This window comes from Oryctolagus cuniculus, chromosome 11 (assembly GCF_051225735.1).
Source record: "Oryctolagus cuniculus isolate XC-2025 breed Fujian yellow rabbit chromosome 11, ASM5122573v1, whole genome shotgun sequence".
Classification (NCBI taxonomy): Eukaryota; Metazoa; Chordata; class Mammalia; order Lagomorpha; family Leporidae; genus Oryctolagus; species Oryctolagus cuniculus.
In genome coordinates, this window is record NC_142877.1 from 93,807,362 (window position 1) to 93,823,244 (window position 15,883).

General features: G+C 37.9%; 1 long non-coding RNA gene and 1 pseudogene across 6 annotated transcripts in view; both read left to right on the forward strand.

The window, feature by feature from the left end:
• The window catches only part of LOC127491050 (uncharacterized), a 331,646-nt gene that overhangs the window by 203,511 nt on the left and 112,252 nt on the right, over positions 1-15,883 (forward strand). The gene's annotated exons all lie outside the window — the stretch shown is intronic.
• Positions 7,526-8,415, forward strand: LOC149123566 (N6-Methyl-AMP deaminase pseudogene; annotated as a pseudogene).

Below are 15,883 nucleotides of genomic sequence, written 5' to 3' on the forward strand. Positions count from 1 at the left end.
AATATCTTCTGTTCTGGAAGTCTGGGCATATTATTTATTCTATTTAACCGTGTCCATCATTACTATTTTTGTATTTCTCTCATTTACATTCATATATATTTTCCTAGGGATGAAAAAGAAAAGTGTGTCCATTTACTTCCTTCTCCTCATTCTCATCTTGTAATAGATTTGAACCAAGTTACAAGAAAGAACAAATTCTTGATTTAAGAAAGTTAAGTGCTTTTCTTGCATAGATAGTAACAATAATAGTTATTTAATATCACCTATAAAGAACTTAAATTTCAGGCTTTCTGATGGAACCATTATATGCTTTATCCCATTTAATCCTAACAAATATTCTTTGAGAGCAATAGGTATTGTGCTCAAGGACTTAAGTTGATGCTTGTGTAATGCCTGCATCCCATATTGGCAGGCTGGGTAAATCCCTCCTACTCAATAGTTTCAATCCAGCTTTCTGCAGGGTATGGTGGCACAAGTACTTTGTTCCTACCATCCATATAGAAGCCCTGGATAGAGTACCTGGCTCCTGAATTCAACCTGGCCTGTACTTGACTGTTACAGGCATTTGGGGAATGAACAGCAGATGAAGGCTCTCTCTCTCTCTCTCTCTGTCTTTCCCTCTCTCTCTGTCATTCTGCCTTTCAAAAAATTAATAAACCTTTAAACATTATTTTAAAAGGTACTATTATAATCTCTCCCATGGATGGGGACTACTGATTGTTGAGCAAATTTTTCTAAGTCTTAGGAATTAAGAGGAACAGCAAGAATTAAAATATACATATTTTAAAACTTCAGAACTCAAATTCTTCACCATTATTATTTGTGTTTGTTCAATTATTCACCATTTATTTATTGAAGCAACTGCTGTGTGCGCTGCCTTTTGCAGGTGTGGGAGCATAGACTGGGTTCCTTAAGAAACAAAGTGTAAGATGGAGATTTGCTTGCAGGAAGTTTATTGTGATGTGCTGTCAGGAAAACATTCACAGGGAAATGAAAGAAGCAGAATTGGTCAGAGGAAGAAGCTGAAAGTAGCACAGTAATTTCCCAGTCGTGAGAAAGCCCTCAGCGCAGCCCTTGCAATTCTTGAGCTCAGTGGCTCTTTCATGTCCTCTCAGACTGTGGCAAAGGATCTGTGTCTTTGTATTGTCATCTACCAGTCACTGAGTGGGGGATTCCCTCAGAAAAGTACTTCCCATTATGGGGAAGATCCCCTTTAGCCAAGGGCAGTTACAGGAAAAGAACTGCGTGCCATGGAATAAAACACCTGACAGCTTCATGATGCTTATCTATTGCTAAGGGAATGGGAAACACTGTCCATGAATAACGTATTTCATTAAGGAAGATGTGGATATGTCATGAAGAGAAAAGAAAGCCGGGAAGAGTCAATAATGGGTGATGTGAACTAAGTAATGCCTCTTTGAGAAGGTGACTTTAGAGCAAAGATTTGAGAGATGAGAAGATAAAAAGAACATCTGGTGGAGAGAACAGTTTATGGAAAAAATTCGGGGTCAGCATTATGACATAGTGGGTAAAACCCTTGCCTGTGACACTAACATCACATATGATCACTGGTTTAAGCCCAGGCTGCTCCACTTCCCATCCAGCTCCCTGCTAACATACCTAGGAAAGGAGCACAAGATGGCCCAAGTGCTTAGGTCCCAGCCATCCATGTCGGAGACCTTGAAGCTTTTGGCTTCTGCCTGGCCCAGAGCTGGCTGGTGAGAGAAACAATGGATGGAAGAGATCTCTCTTGTGCTGTGTGTCCCTCTCTCTGTAACTCTGACTTTCCAAATGAATAAATAAATCTTTTAAAAAAATGATTAGCTGGTCAGTCAGTGTGACTGTATGACAGCCTGAAAGAACAGAACAGTAAGAAATAAAGGTCAAAGGCATAGTAGATGGGAGTCCGGACAATATATACAAGCTGTACAATACATTGAGGATTTTGACATTTACTCTGAATGAATTAGGAACTTACTTCAGGGTTTTGAGGAGAGGTGTGAATGATCTGACAAATTTTAAAAGGCTCCCTCTTGTGTGTTAAGAACAGACTGTAGGGAGACAAAGGCAAAAGTAGGATGAATAGAACTATTTTATGGTGATGGATACGGCAATTATCCTGATCATTACATATCGTGTATATGTATTGCCATGTCACACTGAATCCTTATGTGCAATTAGTATGTATCCACTGAAAAAATTTTTGAAGAGTGAAACTATTCCAACAGTCCTGATAAGAATCAGTGGTAATGGTGGATGCTGTGAGAGGTTCTGGAAGCATTTGGAAGGTAGACTCAACCTAATCAAAGATAATCAAGGCTGCACAGTTCACTATTTGGCCTGAAGCAAATTACTTAATTTCTTAGAACTTTAGTATTATTTCCCTAAAATAGATATAATATCTCTATTCTACTGAGCAGATTGTGAGAATTAAATAAAAAAATATGTGTGATGTGCTTTGTATAGCACCTAGAACATAAATGGTACTCAGTAAACACTACTTCCTCTCTTATCATTTGCTTCCTACCTTTTCAGTGTGCCTTTATTGCATCATTTCATGTAGTTTTAAAAATATACTCTAAGGTAACAAAGCAAGTAATTCTACTTTGACTTATAATGAAGAAATATGGTACCATTATTTTGAATGATTTACATAAAATTATATCAAGCATTGATCAAAATATCTCTGGACTTAATTCCTAATATATTGAACCTTCAAGTACAAATGGGTTTCCTTACATATTTATGTTTGAATATTTTCAGATACCTTGTTAAATCTTATAAGAAATGAAATCCACCCTGGTGGATTTTAAATATGTGTTCTTCAAATTTTGAATCCTAAAAGTTTCTTTTAAAGAAACATATGCTATCCCAGCTGTCTACATCTAATAAAGCAGCCACTGACATAAGGGAATAAAAAATAATGAAATATAACATTTCAGAGGTTCTTCAGATAGTCTGATGCATTTTGAATAATATGAACATAGTTAAATCAGAATAACATGCAAGTATAAGAATCTGGGAAGAGTGACAGCGGCCATCATGCATGTAGAATTTCAGATTTTCAAAGACAATACCTTTTCCATACATGCATTATTAACAAATGAGAAAAATCACAGATTATTAAATAAATCAAAAATGTCAGTTGTTTCTGTCATTGATATACTTACAATTGCTTATTGGTAAGATTTTATGTAAGATTTTATTATGATAAGATTTATAATCTTATTCTTCTAAGTCATCACTGTGGGTATAATTACACCAAACCGTGAGAGCATGCCTCCGTGTGTTTTCCTTGCTTGTGGTCCGAACTAGAAATTTATAATCATGTTAGTACTACTGCTCATCAGAAAAATTTACTGAAGTTCATGATGGTCAAAATCAATGAAGAAAGAGATAAAGCATTAGACTTGGTAATAAATATTGTTGCACTTTCAAGCTGAGTCAATAAATTAAACTATTTTTCATATACTTGATTGGTGGGGATAACTGATATTTTATTCATTATATGGTTTATTTTTCAATGTCAATTTGGCTTTGAACATAGATAATTATCATCTATCTTTGCTAGCAAGTGGGCAATTAAGTGGGACTGCTAGAGCCCCCTGAAAAGAACAGGAGTTCTCCAGACTGCTTTCCGATTCTGTAGAATGGCCTCTTGACCAGGAGAAGTCTAAATAAAGACATAAGGGGCCAGCGCTGTGGTGTAGTGGGTAAAGCTGCTGCCTGAGTGCCTGCATCCCATGTGGGTGCAGGTTCAATACCCTGCTGTTCCACTTCCGATCCAGCTCTCTGCTATGGCCTGGGAAAGAAGTAGAAGATGGCCCAAGTCCTTGGGCCCCTGCACCCACGTGGGAGTCCTGGAAAAAGCTCCTGGCTTCTGATCGGTGCAGCTCCAGTTGTTGGCACCATCTGAGGCATGAACCAGTGGATAGAAGACCTCTCTTCTCTCTCTGCCTCTCCTTTGTGTAACTCTGACTTTCAGTAAAATAAATAAATCTTTTTTTTTTAAAAAAAAGACATAATCAAAACACAGTTATAGAAATCTCAAGTGAGTCTCATTTTAAGAATCAAACAGAGAATTCAACATCATATTCCTGTACCTCAAATATTCCCAAATCAGAATTTCCAGGGGGAGGGGCCGGCACTGTGGCTCACTTGGTTAATCCTCCGCCTGTGGCACCAGCATTCCATATGGGTGCTGGGTTCTAGTCCTGGTTGCTTCTCTTTCAGTACAGCTCTCTGCTGTGGCCCCGGAGGGCAGTGGAGGATGGCCCAAGTGCTTGGCTCCCTGCACCCACATGGAAGCACCTGGCTCCTGGCTTCAGATCGGCATAGCTCAGGCTGTAGCGGCCATTTGCGGGGTGAACTAATGGAAAGAAGGCCTTTTTCTCTGTCTCTCTCTCACACTGTCTAATTCTATCTGTCAAATACATATATATATATAAAAAAAGAATTTCCAGGGTGAGACCCTCGTATTTAAGATCTTTAATGTTGCTTTTTCAGACTAAAGTTTGAGAGTCACAAATGCTATCTTTTAGCACAAACAGTTGCTAAAACTCCTTGATCCCATTTCCTTGTAAATTGAGAATAACTATGTTATTGTCATAAGACAGTTGTGAAGACTAAAGTGGATAAGACCAAGATGAAATATATAATATATGCAATATTTAACATTATTTTTTTATCATTATCATTGATCTAGAGTTCATGGTTTTCCAGACCAATTCAGTGGAAAGACAAAGGATAGGAAGATATTTTCAGCAAAGCAGTTCTTGTAATAGATCCTGAAATTTAGACATTGCTAATTTCAGTGAAGCCAGTAAAGATTTGGCAGTGTAATAGAAAAGTGAGTGTTGGAAGCCCTGAGTGTCTCAATGAAGTCAAGTAAAAATGTGTAATGTACCTACATGGAGAGTTAGCATGATGAAAAAAGAAGAAATCCTGTCCTTTATGTCTCAAATTTCCAGAGTGAAAGATACACACACACACACACACACACACACACCCAGAGGGGGGGGGGGGAGAGAGAGAGAGAGAGAAATTTGGTAGAGTAGAAAAGCTCCTGCTCAGGATGACCACACCGCATAGCTAAGCACTTAAGTTTGAGTGCTGGCTCTGCTTCTAATTCCAGGCTCCTATTAATGCACACCATGGAAGTCATCAGTTGATGGCTCAAGTATTTGGGTCCTTGTCATCCATGTGGGAGACCCAGATTGAGTTCCTGGCTCCTGGTATTGGCCTGACCCAGCCCAGGTCTTGTGAGCATTTGAGAATTGAACCAGTGCATAGGTAATCTCTCTCTAGTTCTCGCTGTCTCACTCTCTCATTCTCTCTCCTTCCTCTCTCTGTCTTTCAATTAAATAAATAAAATTTTTAGTAAAATTATTGAATTATGATAATACTATCAAGACAATATAAAATTGCCTACAAAACTTGAGAAACATGACACAAGACTATCTTCTGTCTACCAATTTAAAACTCAAAAGAAAATGAAAACTCCTCTCTACCACATCAAAAGAGTGTCTCTTTTGCCTATAATGTTGTGTCAGTCTTCATGTGAATAAGGGATGTATAGAATAGAGTAAGAGCAGAAAATTGGGAGCAGAGACTTAAATTTAAGATTCCACTGGTCTAGTAACTTCTGGTTATGACAAGGTCCAGGATATGACCCAAAACCTAAATATTTAAGGTGGAGCTGAAAATCAATGTGATTCATGCGAAGGGCCTGTGATGCAGAGATTGTTGTATGCATGTCAGCATAGCTATTGAGAGTGGAAAGGAAGAGTGTATTCCAGAGAAAATCAAATGACAGTGGAAAGTGGATTAAGTAGATAGCTGATAGATGAGAAGTGTAAACTGGTTGTCGTACTAATGATGTCCACCTCATTTACATTAGGTTGAAAGAGTAATAAGGCCTTTTTTTAAAAAAAAAATGTATTTATTTGGAGGTAGAATTACAGAGAGAGGGAGAGATAGAAAGAGAGGTGCTGGTTTGCGCCCTAAATGATGACTACCTACAATAGCCAGAGCTGGGCGTATCCAAAGCCAGGAGTCAGGAGCTTCCTCCAGATCTCCCATGTGGGTGCAGGGGCCCAAGCACTTCAGCCATCTTTTGCTGCTTTCCTAGGTGCATTAGTAGGGAGCTGGATTAGAAGTGGTGCAGCCGAGACTTGAACCAGAGCCCATATGGGATGCTGGCACTGCAGGCGGGCTTAATCTACTACAACTACAGTGCCAGCCCAGTAGTAAGGACTTATAGATGAGGCAGCATTGTGGAGCCTAAGTTCTGGAACCAGACAAGGAGGCCCAAACTCACCATTGCTATTTAATAAAGTCCTGGAAGTTTTAGCCAGAGCCATTAGGCAAGAAAAAGAAATCAAAGGGATACAAATTAGAAAGGATGAAATCAATCTAACCCTATTTGCAGATGACATGATTCTATATATAGGAGATCCAAAGACTCCACTGAGAGACTATTGGAACTCATGAAAGAGTTTGGTCAAGTGGTAGGATATGAAATCAACACAGAAAAATCAGTAGCCTTTGTATACATAGACAATATAAAGGCTAAGAAAGAACATTTAAGATTAGTCCTACTCACAATAGCTCCGAAAATAATTAAATACCTTGGAAAAAATTTAGCAAAGGATGTCAAAGATCTCTATGATGAAAATTACAAAACAGTGAAGAAAGAAATAGAATAAGACATTAAAAATGGAAAAATCTTCTATGTTCATGGGTTGGAAGAATCAACATCATCAAAATATCCATACTACCAAAAGCAATTTAAGGATTCAGTGTAATCCCAATTAAAATACTAATGATATTCTTCACAGATGTAGAAAAATGCTAAAATTCATATAGAAATGGAAGAGATGCCAAATAGCTAAAGCAATCTTACAGAACAAAAACAAAGCAAGAAGCATCACAATATCTGATTTTGAGACATACTACAGGGCAGCTACCATCAAAACAGCCTGGTTCTGGTACAAAAACAGATGCGTTGACCAATGGAAGAAAATGGAAACTCCAGAAATCAATCCACATGTTTGCAACCAAATTACAGTTGACAAGGGAGCTAAAAGCAATCCCTGGAGCAAGGACAGTCTCTTGTACAAATGGTGCTGGTGAAACTGGATCTCCACATGCAGGAATATAGAACTAGGCCTGTATTGTACACCTCACACAAAAACCCACTCAAATGGATCAAAGACCTAGATCTTCGACCTGATGCCATCAAATTACTAGAGAACATTGGAGAAACTCTGCTAGCAATTGGCATAGGCAAAGACTTCTTGGAAAAGACCCCCGAAGCACAGGCAATCAAAGCCAAAATTGACAAATTGGATTGCATTAACCTAGAAGCTTCTGCAAGCAAAAGAAACACTCAGCAAAGTGAAGGGGCAACTGACAGAATGGGGGAAAATATTTGCAAACTACACAACTGAAAAAGGTTAATATCCAGAATCTATAAAGAGCTCAAGGAATTCAACAACAACAAAACAAACAATCCAGTTAAGAAATGAGTAAAGATATTCTAATGATCATAAAAGATGGCATTAAAGAATTTGCGGATGATGGTGTCAAATATCTGGAACTAAGGAGCACTCCCAGAAGAGAAAATGCTACTGGAATGACTAAAAAGAGTTATGTGGAATCTATACTTGAGGGTATAAAACAGTCCAAACAAGAAAACTCAGACATTGATGTTAGGTATTTGATAGCAATCGAAAGAAGAGGCGGCCCTTCAGTTGCCAAGGAGACCGTTAAACTTGCGGAGGAGTTCTTCCTTTCTACTCAGGATGTAGTTCTTGACCTTGACCTTAGTGGAGACCCTACTATAGGACGAGCAGAAGACTTCTTGGAACCTCTTTTAGAAGCTAAAAATGCAGGTCTGAAGTTGGCATTGCGTCTTTCAGAGATCCCAAACCAAGGAAAAGAAACCCAAATGCTCTTGGATCTACTTCCTGACAGAACTGGCATGGGACTTTCCTCAACTCTTCTGAGGGAGGATCCCTGGATCTGGTGGACTTTGTGAGGCAACATTGGATACCTCTGGAACTGTGTTTGACCTCAAACATCAAAAGTCAGACAGTTCCATCTTATGACCAGCATCATTTCGGATTCTGGTGCAGCATTGTACATCCTTCTGTGATCTGTACCGATGATAAAGGTGTTTTTTGCAACATACCTTTCTCAAGAGTACCGGCTGGCAGCTGAAACATTTAATTTGACCCAGTCTCAGGTGTGGGATTTATCGCATGAATCCATCAACTACATCTTTGCTTCTGATAGCACCAGATCTGAACTGAGGAAGAAGTGGAATCATCTGAAGCCCAAAGTGCTACAATTTTAAGCTATAACGAAGTCAACTACCTTCGGGTTAGTGTTGCAACCAATCTTCTTGTTATATCCCATAAGGTGTCCACCACTGCCTTTGGGAAGCACAGCAGCCAAGTACCATGGGCTCCATCACTGAACCATACCCATGGCTGGTGCTCAGTTAATATGTCTTAAACTGACTAAGGCCTTGAGATGTAGCTTACTTCTCTGCTGCTTACTTGGAAAGACTTTAAGTGCTGTTGCTACCTAAACTCACTCTTCCACTAGTGATTTCTTTGATTTAGCAGTCCCTCCCCAATAGCTACCATAAAACCAGAGGATTCAAAGTAATTTCTTATCAAGAAAAGTTTTGGAATGATAGCCTAAGGTAAATGAGAAAGGGGAAAACAAATTACCACCAAGACCCTTAATAAGCCTCCTAGATTGTGACAATAGCCCTGTATTTTGTTGTGCTTACTTTAATCAGACTCCTTTCACTTGAACTCTATCACTGTAGTTTTTTTCTTTTTCTTTGTTTCACTGGAGTTGACAAGATTTCTACTACACTACTCATTTTCTTCATTTGCAAAGATCTCTCTAGTAGTGGCAAAACTGGAGTTACTGGGGTTCTATGCATGACCAGTAACCACAATGCTGGTCACACTACCAGACTACTGGAGCAGGCCTACATAAACTCACACTTGTAACATGTCTACTTCAGATGAAGACAAGGGACAAACTAAGATCAGTTCTGAATGGTAAGAAAAAGAATTTATTACATATCAAAGTATACTTGAATTGCTTTGCTCCTTAGAATATATATCCTTGATATCAGGAAGTTGGGCTAATACTAATTTCAGTTGCTAAGGGTTTTGGAAAAGCATTTGTTCTCTTTGGGAACAGGGTGAAGGAAGCTCTGAGGTTTTTGAAGTACTTAGATGTATGTTTGTAACCTTGTATAACATTATATTATTCTCTACTCCCATGAACTCATATAGAAATCACAAAGTAAAAAAGTAATGGTTTATCCATAAAACATGGATATTTTGCAGCCAAAAAAATGAGTAAAGGACTTAAACAGGCATTTTTCAAGAGAGGAAATTCAAATGGCCAACAGACACTTGAGAAAATGCTCAGGATCACTAGCCATCAGAGAGAAATGCAAATCAAAACCATGGTGAGGTTTCGCCTCACTCTAGTTTGAATGGATCTCATACAAAAATCAACAAGCGACAAATGCTGGCAAGCATGTGGGGAAACAGGTACCCTGCTCCACTCTTGGTGGGAATGTAAACTGGTGCAGCCACTATGGAAGGTAGTATGGAGTTGGTTTAGAAATCTGAATATAGACTTACCATATGATCCAACCATCCCACTCCTGGGAATTTACCCAAACCAAAAGAAGTCAGCTTCTTAAAGTGTTGTCTGTACCCCCAGGTTCATTGTAGCACAATTCACAGTAGCTAAAGTATGGCATCAACCCATATGTCCATTAGCTATTGACTGCATAATGAAATTATGGTATATACACACTATGGAGTACTACTCTGCTATAAAAAAGATGAAATCCCGTCTTTTGGAGCAAGATGGATGCAATTAGAAACCATTATACTCAGTGAAATAAGCCAGTACGAAAAAAGACAGGTATATGTTTTCCTTGATCCAAGGTAAACAATAGAGTATCTGAAAAGTATTGGATTAGAGTGAAATAGACATTTTGAGATTCAATGATTGTTTATAGCCCTTGTCTCTTCCATTGAAGAACAGTATTTTTTTTCTTCATACTATTTGTTGAACTCTTTTACTTAGAGTAGGGTTAACTATACAATCACTAAGTAAACTGAAAATAGATCTTTGTAAAAATTAAGAGTGGGAATGGGAGAGGGAAGAGGAGGAATGGTAGGAGTGTGGGTGGGAGGGAGGGTAGGAAGGAAGTATCACTATGTTCCTAAATCTGTATACATTAAATACATGAAACTTGTATAAATAAAATTTTTTTAACTCTTATTTAATGAATATAAATTTCCAAAGTACAGAATATGGATTACAATGGCTTCCCCCCCCATAACGTCCCTCCCACCCGCAACCCTCCCCTTTCCCACTCCCTCTCCCCTTCCATTCACATCAAGATACATTTTCGTTCCTCTTTATATACAGAAGATCAGTTTAGCATACATTAAGTAAATATTTCAACAGTTTGCTCCCACACAGAAACATTAAGTGAAAAATACTGTTTGAGTACTAGTTATAGCATTAAATCTCAATGTACAGCACACTAAGGACAAAGATCCTACATGAGGAGGAAGTGCACAGTGACTCCTGTTGTTGACTTAACAAATTGACACTCTTGTTTATGGCATCAGTAATCACCCTAGACTCTTGTCATGAGCTGCCAAGGCTATGGAAGCCCCCTGAGTTCACTGACTCTGATAATTTTTAGACAAGGCCATGGTCAAAGTGGAAGTTCTTTCCTCCCTTCAGAGAAAGGTACCTCCTTCTTTTATGACCCATTCTTTCCACTGGGATCTCACTCGCAGAGATCTTTCATTTAGTTTTTTTTTTTTTTTCCAGAGTGTCTTGGCTTTCCATGCCTGAAGTATAAATAAAATTTTAAAAAATAAAATAAATTTTAAAAAGGAACAAGCTTCTTCCACCCACTTTTTGTGCACAGAGATATGCATTGTGATTTTAGGTCCCACAGAATATGTAGCTGATCCTGATGGGAGGCAAAGGTCACAGTAGAGAGAAGGGACATAAAAACGGGACTTTAAGAAGGATGGGTGGATAAGTGGAGATGATGGAGTATGATGAACACATTTTGTGCAGAAGCCAGGGATAAGTTTGTGAAGAGAAAGGGAGATTAACCTGTCAAAGATCCAAATAGAACTCTGGCCAAAATTTTAGTGACTATATTGTACTCAGTGTTGAGGTTTATTGCTGACAGTCTCTGCTCAGAGTACTAACAGAAAGTTGAGAGATTTTTGTGTGGTGTTCAATAAATTGTTTCCCATGGACTATGTTAGATAAACTTCACTTAAAATTTGTAACAGTTTTTTATATCGAATACAGCAGGGAACTTATGGTATGTATGGACATGTAGGAGCCAAAGGATGGCTGTGGAGACAGGGTATGGTCTCAGGAAACAGCTGGTTATGACCAAAACTTATCGATTTACAGAGTAAAAATAAAAGGCTTTGAGTCCTGGGTTTTCAGTTACCAACTTTTGAACTGTTATGTAAGACCTCAGTGTCTTCTAAGTTTATTTGCAAAATAGGCATGATGGTAATTCCTGCTTCCCGACTGCTCCGGGTTGCTGAACATGTTAAAGTACATAATTAATTTGAGGTTTTCCTTGCAAATTGCTATTTAAATAGTGTTACTTTAATTACCCACACTTTTTTTAAGGAAGATAGGACATTACTTACTGACAGCTTTTGCAAAACCATGACAAACTGTAGGCATGCTTCATTATTACCAACTCCTCATCACTTTAAAGTGCCACAATGGAAAATTAAAGAAAAAAAAAAGCAAAGCAAAAGGCGAAATTCCCAAGCAGAGAAAGGCTAAGTTTATGTATACAAATGTCAAGAGTGGAGAGTGAATGAACGTCTTAGAGTTATGTGTTAGGGGAAGAACGTGGAACAGGAAGATCTTATTTTTCTGAGTATTAGGATAATTTTTATTCCATACCATTTGTCTACATCAAAGAGTCTGTTGCTGTATGTTATTGTCTCTCTCTTTCATTTTGTTACTGTAGAGCCTAAGATACAAGGATGGCTAGTTTAACTACATGTTGTCTTCATTTACCAGTGGAATGCCTGCCTGGAAGGGTTGTCACAAGGAGCAAGGGTACATTTCATACTGCTATGAAAAAAAATATATATACATCTAAAGAACTTTAAAAAGCACAGCATTCAGTCACAATGTCCAGTTTTTTTGGGAAAAAAAGTGCCATAGACAAGGATCCCATAAACTAAGCAGAATTTTTCATAGCCTCTTCCGTAATTAACAAAAATCTCCTAATTTTTTGAAGTATCACTTCTCAAACATACTTGTTTTAAGTAGCTAATGTCCATCTCTTTAGTTCTGTGAGATTTTGATGACAGACTTTCAAATCCTGGTGTGTTCCCAAATGCTATTTTCCCCTTGCTGGAAATGAAAATACTGGCTATAGTAGGATGTGCTACTGTATATCAACTTAGTTTCTCTTATGTGGAAGTGTCTAGCTTCTTTGAAAATATCGCCACCTAGTGGAAATCAACAACGCTCAAGGCACATCTGCAATGCACCACACCACATCTGCGGCATAACACCTGCTTGACATACTGAAGGAGAAAAACATGCAACGGGTTCTCAATATAGCAGATGAGAGTGGGCCACCAAAGAAGCATTGAATTTCCTTGGGCCTAAAAAGTATGTTTGTGCACAACTTTATTTTTATTACTAACACTAGAATTGGTTATAGTTTTTGTTTACATCATAGGGTTCAACTTGTAATTACTCCCTCCATACTTAGAGACATTTTTATAAAATGGATACTTGTTGGGTTATAAGGTTAAAACTTACATTTTGGGAAAGGTTTGCAATTTTAAAATAAATAGCTTTAATTAGTACTTTGAAAGTGTTTAAGATTCTTACATGTAAAAGAATTTGTCTGAACATGTTTCTCCTTATATATCCATAGTTAGTTGTTTCTGAGAATTTTTAACTAGGTCTCTAAATAAGGGCAAGTAAAGTGGAAGATAATGTTTTTGGTTCATTCAGGTAGTAATAGGCTATTTTTCTTTTCATTTCTGATGTTCTTGATACATATCTTAGAGACTCACTGCATTTTTTTGAAAACATATTTTGCATGAAATACGATCTATGCAGTAATACTTGCATGCTTTATTACAGATAAGAGTCCTGGAAAGCAACACATATTTAGAATAAATTTAAATGGATGATTTAGCAGCTATAAAAATCTCTGTCCTTCCTTTGTTATTGTTATCAAAATAATACCAGTTTCAAAAGTCAAGGCTTTTTTAAAAGTCTTAAAACTAATTTATAAACCACATGCTCTGAAGATAACAATCTTCAATTCATTAAATGTTTCTGGATTATGAATGTTTAGTGTATCAGAATTAGGGAGTAAGCAAGAGTCTAAATAGGGAGAAAATCACTTTATTATCTATGCTTATCACTCTGGTGATTGCCTATTCACTAATCAATCTTCACCACCAAGTGATAAGCTCATTGAGGGAGAGATCATGTTTCATATGCCGTTAATTCCTTGGGACTAGTTTATTAATGTCTGTACAGCTTGAATGGTGCCCAGTGATTAAAATTTTGAAAATAATTTCAAAATGACCTGCCTCCTGTTGTAAATATATGTTTATGGAATGCACCACTCTCCCCACAAAACAAACAAAAGAAGAAGTGTATCTGCTATAAGTAATAAATAATGACATATATAAGGCAAAAGTGTGGGGGGGATAGAGACTGCTCTACCCCAATGACACCCTAAAGGCAACTATATTTTTTACATAATTTTATGTGTGTATATATATGTAAATGCATGTATGGTTACCTAAAATTTATGGAAACTTAATTAAAAATGTGTATTCTAATTCAAGAAAATTTTGAAAACCATGCATAGTTTTTTCATAATACACATTTTCTATGAACTTTTTCCAGACTCTCTCATGTACACACACACACACACAATTTTAACAATCATCAGTATATTCAATCATGAAATAGAAAAGATTTTAAGATGCCTTATGATGAATTTATGTACCTGGACAAGTGAGATAGCTATTTGGCAAGATTCTTTATATTCCTTAGCAATCCCCCTATAACATTCCTAAATTATTCTAAATTCAACATGTACTAATTACTTTGGTTTGCAAGATATATGCGTTATGAGTCTAAAGTTTAGTATTCTAAATCTTTTGTGTTAAAATGTCTGATAATCATGAACACATTAATTTCTTAAAGCATCTGCATTCCCAAACATACTGGGCCTCAAAGATTTTAGAAGAATGCTAGTGGGTCTGCCTTTGCACACGCCATCTTCATAGATTAGCTTCTCCCTAACAGCTTTTATTGGTAATGCATCAACTTGTTTGAATCCTCATCACATTCATCTTTTTTGGGGCCAGCGCTCTGTGCATTGCTGACATCCCACATGTCATCCCACACTGGTTTGCATTCCCACTGCTCCACTTCTAATCAAGCTCCCTGCTAATGCACCTGGGAAAGCAGTGGAATATGGCCCAAGTGCTTGGGCCCCTGCTCCTGCATGGTAGATCCAGAAGAATCTCCTGGTTCCTGCCATCCCATCAGCCTAGCTCTGGCCATTGTGGTCATTTGGGGAGTGAATCGGTGGATAGAAGATCTCTCTCTCTCCCCCTCTCTTTTTCAAATAAATAAATAAATCTTTAAAAATATATGATCTTTTTCTGTTCTTTACAGACCCTATTTTCTTTCTTTCTTTTTTTTTCTTTCTTTCTTTCTTTTTTTTTTTTTTTTTTTTGACAGGCAGAGTGGACAGTGAGAGAGAGAGACAGAGAGAAAGGTCTTCTTTTGCCGTTGGTTCACCCTCCAATGGCCACCGCGGCCAGCACACCGTGCTGATCCGATGGCAGGAGCTAGGTACTTATCCTGGTCTCCCATGGGGTGCAGGGCCCAAGCACTTGGGCCATCCTCCACTGCACTGCCTGACCACAGCAGAGAGCTGGCCTGGAAGAGGGGCAACCAGGACAGAATCCGGTGCCCGGGCGGGACTAGAACCCGGTGTGCCGGCACTGCAAGGCAGAGGATTAGCCTAGTGAGCCGTGGCGCCGGCCCAGACCCTATTTTCTTAAGTCAACAACTCTTGTAAACTAGATAAATTAATCCATGTGAATGTGCCCATTGGACATCATTAATTGCCAACTATCTATGATAAGTGTGGTATAAAATATTTAAATAAAATAGTTGACTTACAGAAAAAGAAAAAAGGAAACCTGCCATACAGAAAAGAAATGGTGTGGTTCAGATGGGATATTTTAGATAGAAGACATGCCTTTTACCGCTAGAAACTATTTGGAAGTAGGGTTTGCAGATATACCAACATTTAAACATGTCTTTTTCCTACATGTGTGGCCCCATCTCATGTTAACCTTAGAGATGTAGAAGTTTCAATATCCTACATGGTATCATTCCTGGCTGAATTTATTACTTAATAATTCTAATCCATATTTCTATCTAATTTCTTGCCATTCTGTGGGTTCTGATATCTCTCTCATAATAAACCTTTCTCTGCCTTTACACTTTGATTCTTTATTATATCCATCTATATTCAACTGCCTTCCTTATAGTAGCTACTACTATTACTTTTTATTTTTCCCTTTTGTTAAACTATGACTGCCACATGGCAGGTGTTGGGCCATCCTCCCATCAGTAGCTACCAATTTCTTATTTTGGTCCACTTCCATACTGACAACTGATTCTTAATTTAGAGAATTAAGAATTCAACCATCAGAGTAAGCTATATACTTTCCCTTAGAAGACGGGGGGTAAAGGGCCAGGAAAA